Source organism: Chroicocephalus ridibundus, chromosome 12 (genome assembly GCF_963924245.1).
Source record: "Chroicocephalus ridibundus chromosome 12, bChrRid1.1, whole genome shotgun sequence".
NCBI classification, from domain to species: domain Eukaryota; kingdom Metazoa; phylum Chordata; class Aves; order Charadriiformes; family Laridae; genus Chroicocephalus; species Chroicocephalus ridibundus.
Window position 1 is genome coordinate 4,074,938 of NC_086295.1, and position 21,583 is coordinate 4,096,520.

Below are 21,583 nucleotides of genomic sequence, written 5' to 3' on the forward strand. Positions count from 1 at the left end.
GGGCAGGGGGGGTAGAAGCTGGGGAAGGGGATCCGTCCTCCCCAGTGGCTGGGGGCTCAGCGCCTCACTTCTGCCTTTAATTAGGAGAGAGATGAAGTGACAACATGCACATCCCAAGGGAGGGGTGGGGATTCTACCCCCCCCCAAGCAAAGGATCCCCAGGGAGTCCCATCCACCTCCATTACGTCAGGGAGACCCCAAAAGACCCCGTAGCTGTTTGTGGAGTGACAGTCCCCCCAGCTCACCCCGGGGCTGGGCAGGGGCACATGCCCACAGCCGTGCGGGCAGTCCATGGGCTGGCAGGGGCTCTGGGCAGCCCAGTGGGTAGCCCACTGGACCTCTTGCATGCCCGAGTCTAACGATGGTCACACATAGCTCACTGGACAACTTGGTCGAGTCCAGGGTGCATGGGGGAAGGGAAAAGGGGAATTGCTTCTGGGAGAGATCCGAAATGGAAGAGGATGTCCCTCTGCCTCAAAGGACAGATGGCAACATTGGACTGAACTGATCCCAGCTGGAGAAAACTGGCTACAGGCCAGTGAGGAACACTCTCACTGGCCTCCCAGATGGAAAAGCAAGGAAATAGTTACCAGGAAATAATAATAATAATAATAATAATAATAATAATAATAATAATAATAATAATAATAATAATAATAATAGAAAACTAACCAGGATTGTGCTTAGTATGTATGATAGCACTGAACTGTGTTACCCTGTTAGTTCGAAGGGCAAAGTGCCTTCTCTAGGTTGTGTGACCCACGGCGCTCTGCTCCTTACCCTGGATAGGAACAAGGACAGGTCTTTCTGTGGGTCAGCCCTGGCCTGCAGAGAGGGGAAAGTGCCATTTCTAAAAGTGTGAGAAAGGAGAAATTGCCTGGCAAAAAGCCTGATTTTCAATGTGAAAACCCTGCACCCTGACCTGAGTGGGTAAATAAGTGCATTTGCAGAGAGGGGGTGAACCCGCCCAAGCCTCAGCTCGGGTAATTTGGGAAAGAGAAAGGGGAAAAGCCTGTGCTCGGAGGGACAGGTGGCACCAGTAATAAGGAGCCCAGGACAAAGCTGATATTAACCAAAGGAGAGTTGAATGCAATTTATCTCAGCAGGGCATGCCTGTATATTTGGGTAATTTTTTATTTCATAAACATAAGAGGGGATGCAACTGGAATAAATGTCGTCAAAGTGTGTAGAACAAGAGGCTAATTCACTCCTTGGTGCAAGCTCCTGGGCCGAACTCTTTGTTGAATACATCTAGCTCCTTAATCCAGATTTCTTTGAAGGCAAAAAGCTGGAAGAGGGAGCGGGGAGGAACAGCTTTGCTGGGTTGGGGCGGGGATGTGTGAATATTAAAGTGCACCTTTTCTTCTGCACACCCGTCGTGTCTTCTGCTGGTCTCAGGGAGGGCTAAGAAACTAATAATAGTAATAATCATTATCCATCATCATGGGATTGAACTGGAAGTCAGGAGTTTGAGTCAAATTAAAAGTGTAACTACTGAACAGGTGGGCTTTTTTTGAGATCCTTGCTCTTAGAAGGACCTGCGTAAGCCATGCTTAGCTCAGCCGGATCACTCATCCGGGCTGGATACAGCTCAGGAAAGGAGCTGGAACCGGTCCCCCTGTACAGCTACATCTGACTGCACAGATCTCCCGGCAGAAGGGGGGTGTGAGACAGCCTGTTTGGGGACTGGCACCTCTTCCATCTTTGAATTAGCAGCTCTGTCTTTGCAGAATATTCTGTGCTTTATTGTCCCTTCAGTCCCCACCTTGGAAGATGAGAGGTGACATTGCGGAGAGCTCCACGCTTGGAAAATGACTTTCAGAATTACGTTCTGGCAATTTGAAACTTTCGCTCTCTCATCTTCAGCCTCTTGGGGCTTTAATGGGAGGCAGCAAAGTGCCTCTTCCTCCTCCCCTCTTTTCTTTTCCTCCCCTGTTCTGCAGCTGCAGCGGCCGAGATTCAGCAAGGTCACTCGGCTCCGTTGCCTCCTGCATGCAGGAGATCTCAAATTAAGGGGTGTTGGGAGCAGCCTGTTGAGATGAAACAGCCTTCACTCAGCTCCAGCAAGCGAGGAAACCAAACCCATTCACAGCAGCTCCAGACCGGCCCACCTTCCCCATGCATTAGCTGGGGAAACGGTAAAGACCTGGAGGAGCAAAAGGCAGAGTAAAACTAGTCCATCCTGGAGCTGGAAACTGCTGTCTTTTTTTTTCTAGCAGAAGGAGCCCCAAAATGTGCAGGAGAAGGGCCTGTGGCTGCAGCTCCCTTTTCCACCCCTTCTGGGGGTTTTCATCAGCACCTTGTTTTCTCTCAAAGACCTGCCGCCGCCTCCCCATCGCTCCCTTTCACCGCCGAGGCAGAGCCGGCCCCGGCTCCCTCCGTCCTCTGGTTCTCAGAGCACACCGCAAAGATGTGGGAGTTTATCCCGCTGGGCTCCGGGCTTGCCAGCCGTGTGATCTCCTTCCCAGGTGCTACTGGCCTTAGTCCCGCGCAGGCGTTAAGGGGAGCAGATTCAACCCCGGAGCTGAAGAGAGCGCAAATGAGAATGGAGAAAAATCACCGAAATTCCGCCGATATCGGGGTGGTTCCCATGGGTCCTGGGAAGCCACGTGGCTCGCATAGGAAAAAAAAAACAAAACAAAAGAAATACCGTCTTTTTGTAGGCTGTGATTTCTGCTGATGCACTGCCAGACTGGGGGGAGTTTATTCCGTGTGTGCAGTTTTACATCGGGGGGAAAAAAAAACCCAACAAAAAATCAAACAAAAATCCACCCGGCTGTTTCAGTGTGCACCCCACCACCGTATCGCCAACAGCCTGCCTTAAATTTTCCTCCTCTTAACCAGCTCCCCCGGGCCACAGCACCCCTGGCTTTTTTCACAAAGAAGGGGGTACTTCCAATTATCTGTTGCCTGTTCTTCTGTCTTCAATCTCTTCCTCCAGCGCCTCTCTCGCATCGCTGTGCGAGGGAAAGCCGCGGAAGCAGTATGCAGATATTGTCAAGCTCAACTTGATAGGTACTGTCAAAACTGCCAGAGTGTGGTGACAATAAACATTTTAGCTGGCTAACAATTTGCTGCAAAAAGGGTTGACCCTGAAATCAAGTTCTGCTGTAATGAACACTTTGTCTCCAAATATTTGCATTTTTGCTGACAAGGTTCACTCTCCAGGAGATTTCCTCCGCCCGTGAGCAATCTGCCTTCATGCGAGATGGAGGATGGATGCGGTTTCCTGAGCCAGTTCGTTATCTGGTGTACGGGAGGGACGTGCACGTGCCCGAAATCAGCAGAGCCGCCATGGATGAGGGATGCCCGACCAGGGGAGCCGCTCAGCGCCAGGGTGTTGCTCACCCTCATTGAGAAAAGCCCTTTTCTGTCAGGTTCTGCATGGCTCTGCAACGCTGGCAACTCGAAAGTGAAAGTGATGATTAGCCTCATTTAACGGATGGGGAAATTGAGGCACATGGTGATTTGGGACCGTATGTGGACCATCATTGCTGAGCCGGAGAGGGAGCAGCCAAGAAAGTGACAGTCAGTGCAGACTGCCTGGTATCCAGGGCTGCCCCGAACCAGCGGCGGGAGGAGGCTGACGCCGTGCGGGCACTCTCAGCAGCTCGGTTTGGTGCTCCTCCAAGCGCATGGATAGCTGGGGCTGCCCACCCTCAGTAGCTGCTCCACTGAATCCTCTTCCACCCCCTTCAAAGCAGCAAGTGATTTGACCAAGGTTACATAGAGAGTCGCTGGCAGAGCCAAGAGCTAAGTATGGTCTTCCTTAGCCCAGAGGCCGAAAGCCCAGCTGGCTCCACTGTATCAGAGAAGACGCTCAAAGTCCCCTTACTGCACAGGCAGAGATGCCACGCCGATGTGTTTTGAGGGTTAAGTTTCTCGAGACAGCCATATTTGCTGGGATGATCACCACCTTGATGGCCATATTTTCGTCTGCTCCCGTTAACGATGCGCAAATGACTCTGCTTAATTCCCCATGGGAAAGGTTTCCAGCCTGGATGGGGTGAGGATTTACTTGCACAGTCCATCTCTGTGGAATGTGTCCTCCAAGGCTTACCTGTGCTGGCATCCAGAAGTCGAGCACCTCCTGTGCTCTACACCAGCACAGGGAAAACCTGCAGAGTTCAATCCCACAAATTCCAAGATGCTGCATGTGGGAATGGCCGTCGGCAGCCAGCGAGTGGGTCAATGCACACCCGCGTGGCCTCAGGTGTCACACACGCAATTTGTCCCAATGTCGGCAATGGGGCAGGGCAGCAGCAAGGGCAGGATGCTGCTCTCTAGCTTCGGACATCCACATCCCAGCTCCATTGCTACAATTACTCCTTGATACCGGAAAAAGAACGCCCAAGTGGAGAGTTTTTCACAAGGACCTAGGAGGCGGGCGATCAGCATTTCATTTCTGCTCTGCCACTGGTTTTCTGAGGGTGGCCATGGGAAAGTCTCTTCATCCGTTTTCCCTCTGACTTCTGGCTTCCCGATTTTGAGTAAAAGGTGCTCAGAGCACACCCTGCCTCTTCCTACGTCTGCTAGCAGTGTTTGCCAGACTGGGGCTGTGATTTCCTTGAGATCCCTAAATTCCTAGACAAATACACAATAAATTGAAATAAACCTTCTCACTGCTGGAGGAAACTGGGGGGACAAAAGACAGAAAGAATCCTTACAGGTTTGTGAAAAGGACATAAAGGGAAGAAAAGCACAGCTTATTTCATTTTTATCTCCTTCCCCCCCCCCGCTGTAATGAAAGGCAATTTTCACTAGCAGTGTGTTGTCATTTTGCCAAAGAAAAATTCACAGGTTTGGCCATAGAGGAGTATTATTTTAATCTTTTTGCCCTATTTATGATGGAGAGCTGTCACGTTTCCGGCAGCGGTGGTAGCACTGTGCCTTGGAAGGCATCCGGGCTCCCACGTTGATGCTCTCCAGCTCTGCCATCCCACGCCGCGCCTCCTCGCTGGGCTCGCCATGGCCATCACCTCCCAGGGCAGGTCCATCAGCTGGTGACGAGCATCTCGCGGCAGCAGCCTTGGCTGGCCAGTCACCGTGCAATTTTGGCACAGAAGTACAGCAAGGTACTACAGAAGTACTCTGCTGGTGCAAGGGGGGAGAGTTAAACACAGAGTTTTTCATGTAAAACACTCGGCGAAATGCAAGGCACTAAATGGGTATGAATTATTTTGGACAGACCTTGTAAAATGAGCACTATCATGGTAGTTAATATCAGTGAAATAGCTAAATGGGTGCTGCTGTGCCCGGTTGTGCTAGCACACGTGAGCCCTGTGAAGAAAAGTGAGTGATCCCCCACCGAAAGCAAAGCCTGCTGCAGTTGCCCTGTAGAAATACCCACAGAGGAACATGCAGGTGTTCCCACATCCCTGCCATCTTCTCCTTATACCCCTCATCAGGTCTCCATCAGGGTTTTTTCGCATGCTTCTTGTTACAGGGGAGTTTCTCAGCGCTGGCAAACGTCATTATGGTCCTCTCAGCCCTCCTGGGCTTCTCCATCTCCTGGTAGATGGCCTAACGTTACTTCTTTTTTTTATTTATTCTGTGTTACAAACTCTGGGAGTCACTGGGAGGAAAACACCTGGGTTAAAGGCTGCAAGACGAGTTCTCTGACTCACCATTGACTCCAAAGAGGTGATTTTCTCCTTTTCCTTCTTCTTCCCCTTGTTCCCTCCTCGCTGGCACAGGACAATTACCACAGCTCCGAGGCACACACCACGAGCCCCTCGCCAGCTGAGCCGCTTCACCCTGTCCTCGTCACAAGCCGTGCTGGGAAGCCCATAAAGCACAAGGGAGGGATAATTACTAGTCCCAGCACCGCGATGATAATTAATACTCTGCTAAAAGGAGCGCTTGTCAGGTCAGGGAGCAGGAGGAGGGCTGGGAAAGCAAACAGGCAAAACTAAAACCTGAGCAAAGGTTTGCTGCGAGGAAGGGGCTGGGGGCAAAGGGGCGGGAGGAGCTGTGGGATGCAGATGTCCAGGGGGATGGGGACGGGGTCTGTGCTCATCCACAGGCCGTTGGAGAGGAAAGGAGGTGTTTCACCCCCATGGGTGGGCTGTCGGGGAGCTTTATTGTGCGTCATATCACAGGACCCCCTCCCGTCCTCCCTCCATCACTAATGGGCTGTGAGCCAGGAGAACCCTGCAGGCACCAACACGCTGAGCCAAGCTGGTCCAGAGCATATTTGCCCCCCGCGGGGAGGTGAGAGGGGACAGGGGAAGATGCCCCCAGGTTTTGCCAGCTCGGTGGCACGGGGAGGCTGAGCAATGCCTCCGGCCTTGGGGCTCCCCGGCAGCCCCCGGTGCCGAGCTGCAGCTCTCGGTGTCACCTTCTCCCGGTCCTCTCCACCAGCGAGGGAAAAGCACTTTGCTCGAGGGGCGTCTGGGTCGGCCGGTGTCTGCCAGCCAGGCTCCTGCCTCCAGTGGGGGTACTGCAGGAAGGGCCACTTGGATTTTCCTCTGTCTCGATGACTGCAGCTCCTCCTCGGCAATTTGTTCTCCTTGGGATGCCCAGGAGCGTGCAACTCACTGCCTGCGTGTCACAGGGACTGGAAGTGATTTCTGCACTCCCATTGCTCATTTTTAACATAAAAAACTCTTTTTCAGAAAAAAAAAAAAAAAGCTCTATTTTACTTTCCTTCTAAACAAATGCCTGTTATTTAGCAAACAATTTTGATTTCCCAGCCAAAACAGCTCAATCTCTGAGCGAGCATCCCGCAGACCTCACCCCAGAAAAGCAGGACGTTCAAACAAGTAAGAGCATCCGCTCATCCCACTCGTGCACGCAGAGAGCTCCCCGTCCCCCGAGTTACGGCTCTCCTCTCTTCACGAGCTTTCTGAATTTAAGACTGACTTCACCATTTGGGGGACATCAGAGTCCACCTTTTAATTGAGGTTGTAGAAGAAAAGGTAGAAAAACTATAAATAATTCTGCCGTAGCAACGGGGATCTTGAAACCTAAACTTCATAAATCTAAACTCGATAAATCTGAGTAAGGTGAAGCGTAAGAGGGAAGAGGAGGTTTGCCAGGGAAATGTGGGCTTGGGGCTTCCCCCCCAGCAGAGGCTTCTGGACGGCCTTGGGCAAACGCCTTCATTCCTCCCTCCCTTCACCTCATCACCTGAATCACCACCAAACTCCTCCGTATGCGCTGCGTATCAGCCCGCTTGCAACAACTGAGTTAAAACAAAAAAGGCAACCCAAAACCCATGGTAAAGGGTGAGAGAAACAGAGGAGTGCTGGCAAGGGAGAACAATATGTTTTCAGACAAGATTTAAAAAGAAATGTTATGTTAATACTAGTTTGGCGTCATACTGTCATAACACCATCAAGATGACATGCTGTCACCACTAATACGACTGTTTAGGGAATATGCAACACGAACAAAAAAGCAATTCGCTTAGAAACAAACTGGGATGAGTCTATATTGTAAGAAAACAGAAATATGTTGCAATCCAAGGGAGGACCAGACAAATGCTCCCTGGTTTCTGATGACAGCGGTGCAGACGGGGACCAGAAGCTCTGAACAGAACTGGCTCCTTGTTTTCCGTGGCCTCTTAGCCTTCGCTGGGATAATCTGCTCATAAGAGAGAAACAGTTTAAGGACAGCTGTTCTGGCATTAATTAAAAAGCCCTACAGTCCTTTCCTAATAAAACCACTTTTCTTCTAAGATCTTCTTCCTCAATTTGTTTTAATACCTGTCCCTAATTAAGTCCGGTGAGAGGAATTCACTACTTCAAATGAGTTAAAAACGGATGTTCTCAAGGCACCTGCATCTGAAGAAACTTATTTTTGAAGTCCATGAATTAAATTAAGAGGGGACGTTTTCAAGCTGATCGCTCCCTTTTGATTAGCACAAACGAGCCGCTCTACCGGCGCCGCGTTAAAAATCGTCACGCTTGCTTTTCCGGCTAATTTGGAGAGAGTTCAGCTGTTAGGGTGCTAAATAGTCACATTAAAGACTACAGACCTGTGAGGACATTTAGGCTGAGTCCTTTAAAAAAGGAGATTCAGCACCACATCACCTGAAGATGCCTCTTCTTCACGGATAGCTATGGAAACACGCTGCCCAACGGCGTCGACAGCGGCTCGTTGACCAACAAAATTCTGGCAGGAGCCCGGCGTATCAGCCATGGCAACCGGGCTGACAGCATGGCAATGGCAGCTGCTCCGCACGGGAAAGCGCTCTTAAAAATATCACGGCTGAAAGCCATTAAAGGAAATAAAAATAGAAAATATGCGAGAAAAACGAGGCTGCGTGTGAAATAGCTAGCGGGAAGGATGTTAGGTACATTTATAACGATAGCCTGCCCCAAATTTTCCTGGGCTTTTAACCCCACGCTTCTTCACTACAAGCCATCCAAATGGGGTTTATTTCTAGTCAGAAAATATCAAATTTCCTGCTTTTTTTTTTTTTTTTTTTTTCCAAACTCTTGCTAATGTGATCAAAATCGAGGGCTGAGTCGTATCAGACTAAAGCCAAATCACCGGTATCTGCTGATCTCCCAGGCTTGCCCAGACCTTGTTCTCAGCACAGGTTTTCCTCCGGGCCATCCCTTTAGCCCCAGCCAGCTCCATCAGCCGCAGAATTAGATGACGGGGTGCGAAGGGAGATGGTAGTTGCCTCACTCCTCCCAATACGGTGTAAATCTGATAGAAAACGGCTTGGAGCCTTTCTGAGGGGCATCTTCAATGATAATTTCATACCTCTTGTCAGAGTCTGCAGAATGGATGATCAATCAATGAGGGGTGATGCGCCGGGACAGAGCGTAAGCTCCTCAAAAGCCATCCCATCTCCAGCTGAGCCTCGGGTGAGCGAAATTCATTCCCAGCGTCAGTCCAGTGAAGCACACAATTATGCAGGAAAGATTTCGGGCTGTGCTGTCTAGTTACGTTAGGCCACCGCACCAGGAGCTGGAGAGATTGCAGCCAAGAATTTGCTTATGGAAGAATGAAAAACTGCCCTGTTCCATCTCTTCCTTCCCACCTGCCGGGCTTTATCTCTTAAAACCTGAAAAATAAGGCAGAAAGATTTGCTCCGAGAGCTTTGACCCATGAGTTGGTTTTCTCCTGTTGCTAACAGCTGAGCATTTCAAAAAGAAAAAAAAAAAGCAAGCCCAGCCTTTGCCATCCGGGCTGAATTACTCGTGTTACGGCGGATCTGCTCGGCGGTAGGCTGGTTTCTGCTGGAGCTGGGCATCTTCATGCTTTCCTAGAGAAGCTCTCCGCCGCTCTCCTTGCAACATTAATTCCAAACAACAGAGATGGAATGAAATGTACGTTTGAAAGCCAGCCACGAGGCAGAGAGCAATATTTAGCTTTGCTCTCCCAGAGGTCTCACCTGTGTTGGCACTGGTTTAAAGATGTTAGAATGGGATTAAGGGGCTAAATCAGGTATTTTATTAGTTACAGGAGCCCATTTTCCTCGCTAAATAATTGAACGCATGTGCTTAAGGTGAGAGTCTAGGCTGGCTGGTGAAAGGAGGTCCATGAAACTCCAGGCTGAGATTCCACAGAGGATCAGATGGAATTTGCGACATCAGCCTGCGTGCCATGACATCTGGCTTTCCTTTCATCTGGAGTGAACCTGTGTGTTACTGCAAATATCACTTCCTGGGACATTTCTGACAAAAAAAGAGATAACAAGGTCTGAAATTTCTTTAGAGGAAATAATTTTTCTTCTAAATAAGAAAACAGGAATTGAACTTGTGTCTTCATAAAGAGTTTTTGTTTGTTTGTTTGTTTGTTGGCCAAATTTCAGTCCAGGATGCGAACTCAAAGGCCTGGATAGATTAAGATCTTCGTGTGGTGTTCGCCAGTCCAGGAAAAGAAAAAGCTGAGAAACTCACAGAGAAATCGTTCTTATGAATTTTTCAACTGTTCTGCAGATTTAATAAATTAAAATACTTCTGCAAATACTTTGAAGCTTATTCATCTCTGATAACACTTGGTACCTTATCATTTCTAACTGAGCTACAGAGAAAAACACATTATTATGGATTTTGTGGTAGATCCTCCAATTTATCAACCTAAAAAGATTTCAAAGCAATAGAGGCTTTCTATATAAGTTAATATGTCATATGCCATTTATCACCCAGGGATTGCTGAGTCTGCGTTCCCAATCAATGGCTTGACAACTTGAGTTAGTGAACACTTAAAGACTATATCCGTGCAAAGGGACGTGACCAAAGCAGTTTCAGCCTCCAGGAGGGGACACTGGGCACTTTGGTCACTCGAGACATCGTGCCCACGTGTGGTTGTATTGCCCAGGGACGTGCACCAACGGCAAGCCTGGTTTCCTCACCCGAGCAAGCATTACTCTTGTGAAAAGCTGAGACTGAAATATCCCAGGACCCCGTCGATGGTGGAAAACTTCCAGTCTCCAAGACGTATAATGCCATTCTGCCTCCTTCAACTCCCCCTGGGGCCAGGGCAGGGCTGTCCGTCCTTGCAGGCATTCATCACGTCCCCGCCTGGGCGACGCTGCGCTGGCTTTCTGGCCATCTGCCACGCTGTCTCCCAGGGGTGGCTGCCTCCGCTGCAGGTGACTGATGACGGCGTATACAGGGTGTTATGGGCGCTGGGAGGCTTAACGTCACTAAATAAAGGTAATGAATATATATGATTTCATTTCACCCCTCCCAGATGCATTTCTACACTGTCGTTTGATCTCATGGACTTACCGCAGCCTTGCTCCATATAATCCACACGAACTCCACGTGCCTCGGGGTGGAGACGGGAAACTTGGCAGGCAGGAGCTTCAGGTGAAAGACACCCCGGCACCGTGTACGCAGGAATGGGCAGCCGGCAAAGCCGAGCATCCCACTGCACGTTACTCCCAAGCTAATGGGGCAGCAGCATCCCATCCGCAGCCTCGGCGCCTCTGGGCATGCACACGCGTGCTCGTGCTGTGCGGTGTATGTGTGCTGCGCGGATGCGGAGCCAGGAACACGACAACAGGCAGGGCACGTGCTTCCAGACCCATTTACTGCCTCGGGAGGGATAGGGATGCTCAGCAGACAGGCGCTGCCTCCACCTCAGCGGAGGAAACCCATCTTTTAGCCCGTGACAGATTTACTCCTATGACCCAGCGAGTGGAGGTCGGAAGACCCTGACAGAAAACCAATGAGAAATGACATCTTTCAGAAATTCCTGCAGTAACTTTTTTCCCCTCCGGCCGCGACATCTCTCCCACGGTGCAGAGCCGTATTGGAGGGACCGGGCAGAGAAACACCCTTCCCAGCCTGGGTGCCAACCGGGATGTCTCCCTGCTGCTTGCTCTTGGCCATCTCCTCCCAGCTACAGCCTGAAGTGCTCCTCAAACTTGACACGCTGTTGGGGCAATGCCTTGTAAAACCACCCGCCGGCGTCCGCCGCTGCCCCTGCTTTGGCTCACGCCGCTCCTTACAGCTCCTGCAGCCTCCGCTGCGAGAGGTGAGGTAGGTCCAAAATAAAACAGATGCATTAAAAATGACTTTGTGCAGAAGCAGAGGCATGGTGCAACTTTGCAGGCTCTTGTTTATGTCCATCTGTCAAAGCCCATGTCCCCTCCTGTCCCCTTTGGGGACGCACTCGAGGCCACTCGTCTCAGAGAGCTGTTGTGGGTCCCTGTCCCAAACCCTGCCTTGGGAGCCCCTAAACAGGAGGCACCACACAAACGGGGGGGTGCGAATTGTCTGAGCCTCACAAGGAATGAACCCCTTCACCCCTAACCCCTCCCATTTACTTTCCAAAATGTCCTCACTTAGGGAGGGTGAACTCGTTTAGGGACACGGTAATTTATTGTATCCTTTTATGACGAGGACAGTGCACTGTCGGTCAGAAAGCAGGGAAAGAAATGAATTAGCTGCGTTAGTTTTCTTCACCGCTTAATTGTTCCAGAGAGGATGAGTTCTGGGGAGGGTGATGAATCATTGTTTATGAAATATTTCTTCCAAGATGATTTGAAAAATACATTTATAATTTATTGCAACCTCTTGCTTTCTCAGGGAATGGCAGCCAAAGGAGGAAAGTTCCTCCCTCCCCCGTTCGCCTTCCCTCAGTTCATTATCGCTATAATCTTATCTCCCGTACCCTCTCCTCACCCTTTGAATATTACATCTCCTCCCGCTTGTGTGTGGAGGTGTAGCCACGCGCGGGGAGCGGGGGGAGCCGGCGGGGAGGGGGAGACTGGGAAAAATCGTCACATATTTCAGGCTGGCTCTATTTAAATGAGTTTGGGATTGTGCTTCTCTGGAGCAGATGGCCCTGGAGATAATGATGCCTGAGCAGCGGAGGCTGGAGCCCCTCTCTCCTGTTGCCATGGCAGGCCACGGGGCTGAAATGGATTCTGCTTATTAAATTTGCGAGCTCTTGTGTACTCAGGATGAATGGCGTTCAGTCATAAAGAGGCCCAACCTCCTAATGTCGCCGGATAGTTTTATCTTAGAAAGCCAGGCACTCTAACTCTGCCAGACGAGGGTCTCATTAACCTATTAACAGCAGCCGTGGAGGAGTTCAACCCACAGGGGCTTTGAACGGGGAGAGCGGGGTGTTTCCAGGAACGTGCCGAACGCCGGCGGTCCTCGTGGCGTAAAAAACCCCGGCTGAGGGCGGTCGATCAACTATCGGCTCAAAAAGGGGAGAGCTTCGCTCAGCACACGGGGACCTGCATCTTTCCCATGCACGTTTGTATGGGACCTAACGCAACAGAGCCCATCGGAGCCTCCAACTCTGCCATTAGCTCCGATATGAATATTAACAAGAGTTTGGGATTCACCGGGCTAGCGAGGCTTGCACAGGGTAACAGCCCGGTGTCTGATCTGCAATAAAACCTCTGCTTTTTAAATCAAGATAACATAGAAGAATGTATGATCCTGCCCGGGGGCCATAGCAAGAACTTGGTAGGATAGAGATCACGGTTGATGATGGAAATTGCAGGAGGAGAAAATGGAAAGATTTGAGAATTAGAGGGCAAATTTCTTAAAAAAAAAAAAAAAAAGAGAGAAAGAAACAAAAAAAAATCAAAGATAAGATTGGTGATCCTTTCTTTACTGACTTTCCTGTAGGACAAGTCTTGGCTAACGCTCACATAGTGACAACACTCCTCTGGGAGACTCAAGACATTGCAGATTAAACAGAGCAGGCTGAAAGGCTTTACCTGAAAACTTTCTTTCTATAGAAAATTGTGGGTTTGGTTCAAGTAAATACTTATATTTCTGTTCCCGACATGACAGACAAATCTGGCTTTTTCCAGAGAATTGGGAAAGGGTGTTTCCTCCTGCTAGCTCTTCCACCCAACCCTTCCACCCCGCTTTGCTTCAAATGCCATGGTGAGACTTAAAATAAAGAATTAAAACTTTTATATCAGCATAGAAGCAAGTTGATGATTTGAGGAGTGGCATGGTTGGGATTTCGTTTCCCACTGTACTTCTTTGTAGAGCCGCCTTTCAGATACATGGTTAGGAAGAATGGAAATTTGATATGCAGTGAGACAACGCATGTTACATTATAATGCAGTTAACTTTGATTAACCAGAGGTTGGTAAAATAGCACTGCACTATATTTAGTTTCCCATCACATTTTTTTACATGTTATTATGCAAATTTTTGCACAAGTCTTATTTCAAATGCAACCCAACCCTATCTTCTTCCCCGCTTTGAGGGGAGGGGAATCTGCATTCCTGCATGGCCAACAAAAGCCCACCTGCCCATGCCGTGCTGGGTGGTTTCCCTGCTCTGGCAGCATCCACCTGCCCAGCCAACCTTGTGATACAAAAAAATCATACCAAAGATTGTCAGCACTGGGATTTTTTCCCCGGGACTGCCACGGAGGCGAGGACCACTTGCTTTGGTGCCAGTCTTCCCACTCCAAGAGGAGAAGTGAGAGACCAAACACCTGCAAATACCTCCATGACCTAGTGATGGATGTGGTGTGGTCTGTAGCTGTAAAGTCGGTGGGAGATTTTCTAAGGGAAACATTCCCCGCCCCCCCACCCCCCAGCATTGGAAAATGTTGATTTGTTGGAAAGGGAAGCACTTACGGACCAGAAATTGGGACTGCAGGTCTTCCTTCTTCCACAAGAGGTGAGCAGGGAGCTTGGCCTCTTTGAGTCTTAGGGTGTCTTGTCAGGTAACTGCAGAGTCATACAGAAGAGGCTGGAAATGGTCTAAAAACTCCTCCTTGGCTTCCAAACCCCTCGTCACAACTACGTAAAAGACAGTCATTTCACAGCGTGGGTGCAACTAATCACTCATCCTTTGGAAAGATCATCCTGGCCTCTGTAAAGGAAGCACAAAAGTCAAATCCAGCCATATTTCTTGGCATTCAGTTCTCCCACCTCCTTGATCTGGACGTTAATATTCTTAATGAAATAGTGGCAAAAGGGATATTCACAAGAATTTTGTTCACTTGGCAAAACCAGCTGGATGCTTAGATTTAACACTCCGATTTATTTAGGCGAGTGCTGAGTATCTGCATCCTGCAGTTGGCTTTGAAAATCATGGTCTCATCCAGGGACTCTGGACATCTCCCCTGTCAGCTGCTGGCCTCGGAGCAACCTCTGCAGTATGTGCATCTTTAAGCTGAGATGATATGAAATCTAACCCTCGCTCCATGTCAGCTATTTCGAAGGCTCTGCAGACCAGAGGAGCAGAAACACGTGCCCGGCTTTTCACCGAGCTCTCAAAATACAGCCCCAGCGATACTGAGTAGATGCGATTCAAATTTCAAAAGGCTGGTGGGAAGCGCTGGTAAGGGGTTTATGCATTTATTCCTTTCCAGCTGTGTCCCCCCAGCAGCTGTCCTGACCTGGCCTGGCCACCGGCGCTGGAGCTGGGCTGGAGGCCAGCTTCATGGACGGGTTGGGTGTTAGCATGCAGAAGCCTGCTCTGGCGCCCATGTAGATGTAGTCTGAGAGACTTACCCAGGGTCACCTTGGGAGGCTGTGGGAGAGCAGAGGACTGGAGCCAGGTCTCCTGCGCACCAGGTTGGTGCTCCCACCCCTGACCCGCTGCCCTCTTTGTTCTGAAATCCCCGTCAATAGGGAGGGTGGAGGAGAGGACAGGCAAAATGCTTCTGGGCAGCTGCCTACGAGTGCGGACCATAGAAAAGGGATTAGCTCCGTCTTCAAAATGCAAATCCCCTTGACACACGCCAAGCTCGCAGGCACTCATGGAGCCATTTGCCCAGTCCTGACTTACACAGGCACAAGCTTGCCAACTTAATGTCGGAGGTATGAACACCGGTGAATTAAAATGGAGACTACAAATGAAAAGCCGATTAGCAGATATTAGAAGGACATTGAGACGAAAAGGCCACAGCGATGGAGAAAGGCTCCTGGCCCCCACCTTGTTTTGTAGCACAACCTCCTCCCCCATCTCTGCGGTCCTAATCCATCCCCTCAGACAGGGACAAGCTGGCACCAGAGGGAAGAGGGGCTTCTGCAGGCTTCTCCGTGTCAAAATCCAGCCCCCAAATTACACAGAACCACAAGAAGAAAAAGGGACCCCAGCAGGCTCCTTGTCGCCAGGTGATTGTGTGCAACAGGAAGGTTCTCCATTGCCATTAAGGAAGATTTTCAAGGATTTATGGAGAAATGTGATTGAGAGCCTTTCACGTGTGCCGGACATGCAGGAGCTGTCAGAGTATCTGGGAAGTTTGCTCAAGCAATCGGTAAACCTACACTTTAGCTCTTACAGCCCAGGCCTTCACATTCCTACCCTGCAATCATCATTTACACGCATTTCCCTGAACTGGACTCTCATTAAATTACGAGACTTGGATTGCCAAACCATCATTGTCTCTCAAGACCTGACTACCCATCAGATAGACTAAGCTGCTGCAAAGAGGTGGTCTTGGCCCACACTAGCAGGAGTTGGGATGGTCAATAAGGAGCTCCACCGAAGCTGATGCAGTCCCAGCAGCTCACACAAAGCCAAGCAAGGGTAGAAGACCTCTTTCCCTGATCCTCAGAACAGGATGAACTTCAAATGGGCCAAAAGGGCAATCAAGGCTTGTGGGAAGGGAAAGACTTAGTGATTTCTCATCAACATTATCTATTCCACTTCTCTTTCCAGCATCCCTTGACAAAGTGTTTCTCAGGAGAGGCTGCCACAAGGTGCGTGCAGGAGTCCTCACGCTCCTGGGCTGGTGTCAGCGCAGGGAACCGGAGGAGCAAGAAGGAGATGCTGAGATTGGTGATCAAAGCTCAGTGTGTTTCCCGAGACAGTCAGTTTTACGCCTTAGGATTTATGAAGCAAACAGGGAAAAGCCACTTTAGAAACACTGGCAAAGGCAAGTTGAAAACACAGGATGAAGATTGGTCTTTTCCCTCTCTTTGTTACTAAACAACCAACTTGGAACCTGAGATTTTCTCGCTTGTGAATGCCTCTTGTGTCTTCCCAAAGTGGGACATACCCGCAAGCAATTTTATAAATTGAAGACAAACACTTCAGTCACGAAGCCAGCTTAACTTCATAGGGAAAACAAGAACGGCATTAACCCGGCGTTCTTGAAGTAACGTTTTAGTTTTGCTGTTAAAAAATAAATTACTGACTACGGAAGGAAGAAAGGAATCATTTTGCTGTGATAATTGCAAAGCACACAAAAAAGGTAATTTTTTGCCTGACTTACATTTAGAGCATGTCTCAGCTTTTACCAAACAGCCTTGGTTACCAACAGAAAGAAAGCACTGAAATATGCAAATATTTAAAAACCAGCAAGCAAATCCCTGGAGAAGAAGGAGCAAAAAAGAAGCGGGGGAAGGGGTGCCAGCAGATACGGAGATGTTGCAGGCTGGGAGCTGCTTTTCTGAAGCCTCTTGGAAGTTTTCCCCGGGGCCAGCCCAGGAAAGCAATGGCACGAGGACATCCTCCGAGGCCCAGCTCTCAAACCATCCTCTGCTCACTTGAACCACAAAAGCAAATCGGCGCCATGTGATGCTTGCAGCAGCCTCAGCCTGCCCTCGCACGCACTCCAATATTTAAATGCTCTTTAGGCTTCGGTGGTGACACTACAAAGAAGGGACAGCTCGCCCCTCTCAGCTCTTTCCCAGCCTGGGTGAAGACCCGGCCGATATTCCAGCTCTTATTTACACCTGGCCGACGTTGAAGGTTACGCTGCAAATCATGAGACTTGGAGATTTCACCTTCTTATTCCAATCGAGACCTATATTCCAAAGCTTTCATCCTAGTAACTTCGCTCACCCTTGGTGACAGGGTCTTTGTCAAGTGTCTGGTCACCCTCAGCCCAAGGGAGGACCATCTGCGAGGTGGCCTTGCTCAGGGAGACCAGCTGGGGTTTTTTTTTTCCTTGCTTTTTGCTTGCACATTGCTAATAGCCTCAATAAACACGTTACACCAAGAGCGTTTCTATTTCTAAAATGCTTTATAGGCACTTAGGGGTTTATTCTGTTGGGTGGTGACTCCCCTTGCAAATGGGCATAAAATGGGACATGTTGGGGCTTACAATGCCGCAAAGCCAGGCAGGCTGCAAGTTCCAAAGAGGCAGAAGGCGATATTCCTTTGCGAATTATTTGTAGAGCTGGGAAGGAAGCTCCTTGCGCGAGAGAAAAATGACACGCATGCACAAAATCGCTAGAGAAATTTGTGGGAGAAAATAAGCCTCAAAACCAACTTGGTGGCTAACGCAGGACTTTCTGGAGCCCCACATCGCTATGGTTTGGTAAAGGATTTTGGAGGAAACATCCCGCTCTTCTTCCCACTGCTGCTCTGACCTGTACAGCCCGTTCCTACGGGGAGCGGTTCCTACGGATCTGCGAATCCCAGGTGCATCCTTCCCTCCCCGTCCTGCAGCCCGTGCCCGGGTGTTCCCTTGGCGCCGGTGACACCGGGGAGCCCTGGCTGAGGTAGGTGGGTGGCAGAGGCGGGCGCGCGTGTCCTTGCGCGCGTGTGAACCCCGGTAGCTGGGTGCATTTTCTTCCCGGCATGCTGACACGGCTCCGCTTTTGTTTCCTGAGTAAATAGAAAAGCCACGGTGGCAGGAAGGAGAAAGGCAAGGCCGGGCTCGGCGAGCAGCTCCTGTTTACAATGACAAAGGGCTCTGCCACACTTCGGGGAGGAAATTTTCCTTCCAGACTTCAGGCCTCATTAAGTGAGTGGGCACAGCTAATAGGCTTTGTGTGCGAACGGCCCCAGCCTTGCAAGGTCCAGCTGTCACTGGGGCGAATGTCAAAAATAACAGCGGGCTCAGCCATTCTCCACCCCGCTTGGGCTTTAAAATTTATCTTTAAAAGGGGGAGGAGCGGGCAGTGAAAAGTAGCAAGCAATTAATGGGAGACAAAAGCAAATGGACCCGCCGGGGCTGATTGCAGGAGGGGGGAAAGGCCCCCGGAGCAGGGCTGGAGGGTTGGTGGGGAAGAAATAGAAAAGCTGAAGAGTCGCCTACCCCCCCCCCGACAAGTAGAGACTCATTGCGGTGATAAACGCACGGGCAGGGCTGGGAGGATGCTCAGGAATTGAGGGTCCCGGCGGTCCCGGGCTGATGCAGCCGTCTCCCCGCCACGCGTCTTCGCTCCCCGAAATCTCCCTCACAGATGGTGACTCCGAAACAGAGAGCACATGTCTTCCCTGGGATAATCCGGAGGTCAGGCTCCTCCGAAGTTTAGTCTCTCGCTGCCAGCAGACAAAATTATGCAGCAATAAATATGCTTCTATGTTTAACTTTTCTCTTTCACCCCATCCAATCTCAGCCTGCCCTGAAATAATATTTGCATGCGTTTGGTTTATCCCCCTGTCAGCTCCGTCTGGAGGGAGACGCACAAATGGCTCGTTTGAGGGTATTTGTGATTCATGTGATACATCAATGGAAAAAAGGATTTAAAATCTCCAGAACTTTTAATAGCTTATTGGGTCTTGGCATCCACAGTCCCGCGGAACGTGCCTGCTGTATTTTTAGCTAACCTTGAGCTGACTTTGGTTTCAGGCAGCAGCATCACCACGCCAGAGCTTGCCACCGTTTCTTTGTTTTGAGGGATGTGCCCTTACTCCATACCCGAAGTTACCCGTGTTTTTTAAATACATGGGGACATCTCTTCACTTTTACTGCTGGAGACTATTTTTCCATGAATCTTTGAGCCGTTCAAGGAAAGATCGTGCCTGATCAGCCTGAACTCGTGACATTTACACAGTGCTTTGGTACTTCTGGGTAGAAGACACGAGCTACAAGCAGTGGGTTCTGTATATCAGACAATTTTGTAGGTAAACTGTCGATGGTTTTCAAATGGAGAAGTGCTATCTTTGTAAAAATCCTCCAGATCCCACATCTGAAAAATGGGGCTCCTGAAACAGAGGTGCTTGCAGGGATCTGCCCTTGCACAGGGGTTTAACTAGAGGGTTTAACATCATTTCTCTTTTTGCCAATTAGAAGTTCAAGCTGCAGGGACGGTTTGGTCTACCCGGCATCCCAAAAGTACAGGTTGGGGCGTTCCTATCTCTTAACTCCTTTGGAAAAGCTCCAGGCTGCAGGGAAGGGCTGGGACACAGTGCTGCGAGGTCAAGGCAAAGGATGTCTACGATAGACACAGCCCCAGAGGACTTCAGGGCACCTTCTCTGGAGCAAAGCAGCCTTGGAGAGGAGTTGCTGACACATCTGATTCACTTCTGCCTTCAAACAGTGGTTGCGCACCTTTCCCGTGTCCCATTGCATTCCCTGTTGTCTCATGCACGGATATGCAGTGATAAAACATGAAGACACCTTCTTAGGGGGAAGTTTTGGATGAGTTTGAGGATCAAAATATGGCCACAGAAGAGGTAAATCATGCCTGGAAACCCTTGAGGGTCCCTGAAGACAGCACAGAAATTTTGCCTGAATGAGTCACGCTGGTGAGAGCTTGAGCTCTCAAAAGACGCAACAATACACCTTGATGGGAAGGAAGCGAAGAGAGAGAGCCTACTCCAAACACATCTGCTCAGATCCAGGGTTCAGCTTGTTGCACTTGTACGGGGAAATCTGTGCAAACAAACAGTTATTGAATGGGTCAACTGAGCAGAGCGGCTGAAGGAGCCGAACAATGGGGTGGTTTATTCGCTTAATGTATGCCAAGGCCATTCACCAGGCAAGCACCTCTTAAGGAGCCACGTGATAAACAGACTCAATTTGCCGTTTGCCGAGGTCACGCATTTGGGATGCCGTGGACGATATTTGATAACGGGAGCTGCAAGGACGGCGAGGAAGCTGTCTCATTTCCAGCACCTCCGTGGCCGTTGGGTTTTTGTTCTCTTTAATTGCACGTTGATAGGAGAGGGGGTTGCTGAGCTCCTCATTGAGATGCAACGTTTGTGGCTTCGGTGTTTTACCTCTCCCAGCCCTTTGCAAAATTTGGGAAGTCAACGTGACCTGCCCCGCGTTACCACGCATCCCTTCGCTAGTCCCTCCATCGCCGGTCCCTCCATCGCCAGCCTCGTGTCAAGCGGGGTTTGGAGTCCAGCGGCAAAGGCAATACAGAGCCATCGGCATCCAGGGAAGGGCAGGCAAAAAGTGGGCGATGAATTCGGTGTTTCATTCATATGCAACCTCAGCTTCCTCGGTGCTGCAAAACGCTCAGGGATCCAGCTGTACAAACAGCGGGTTTGACAAATTCATCTTCTCCTTCTGCCCAAGGACCCTCCACGGCCGCTCACAGCTTCCCTGCATTTATTTGCTATTCAAACAGATTTGATGGATAACTTTTCTTCGAAATAAAGCAAACAGACTGTTTACGGACCGCGGCAGGCTCCAGTTGGAGTTCCTCTGCTGCGTGGGTGTGAGGGGATCACAGGCTGTAGTTCTTCCCCGCTTGATGATGGACGGTTTGTTCAACCCTCCTTAGCCACAAAATCCACTGGTGAATGCCCACCTTCGGCACGGGACGGGGACTCGAGGCGCAGGGGTGGTAGGGACGGGGTTTTACACCATTCGCACGGTCGGGTGGGGTTGTGCTCTGGGTGAGACAGTGCAGAGCACCCAGAGCTGTTGGACAGCAAATGATCAGGGTCGGAACATCGTTTTAAAGCATTACCCTGGCTCTTCAACCAAAGGCAGCAGGAGGGGAAAAGCCTGAGAACAGGCTGATGAAGAAGGGACGAGGAGGAAGAAGAGAAAGGGAGAGAGGATGGACAGACAGACAGACAGGGCAGGATGGCGCTGCATCGCGGGGAACATCCTGCACCCCTCTGGCTTGTTGGGCTGGAGGCTGCTCCTCATCCCACACACACCGGGGTGTCCGTGGGGACGCCCTCGCTGGTGAGCTCCCCCAGCCTGGCCTGACGAGGTGGAGATTGCGGGGGCGGCACATTGGGCGGCCTCACCTCTTTGCCCGCACCAGTGGTCCCCTTCCCCCTCGACGCCGGGACCCGGCAGGATTTCCTACGCATCTGTATGCAAATCGCAGGCTGCCGGCACCGGGAGAGGCACTTTGTTCAGAGCATCCCCGGCACAGCTGCTCCGCTTCCCGGGGCCGGGCAGGCTGGCAGAAGCCCCTCCGGCCGCACCGTGGGGCTTGGGCACATGCAAACACCAAGTAAAACATTGCATGACTTTAGGGAAAGACCCCCACGCCACAGCCACGGTCTGCCATGAGTATACGCAGCGCTGA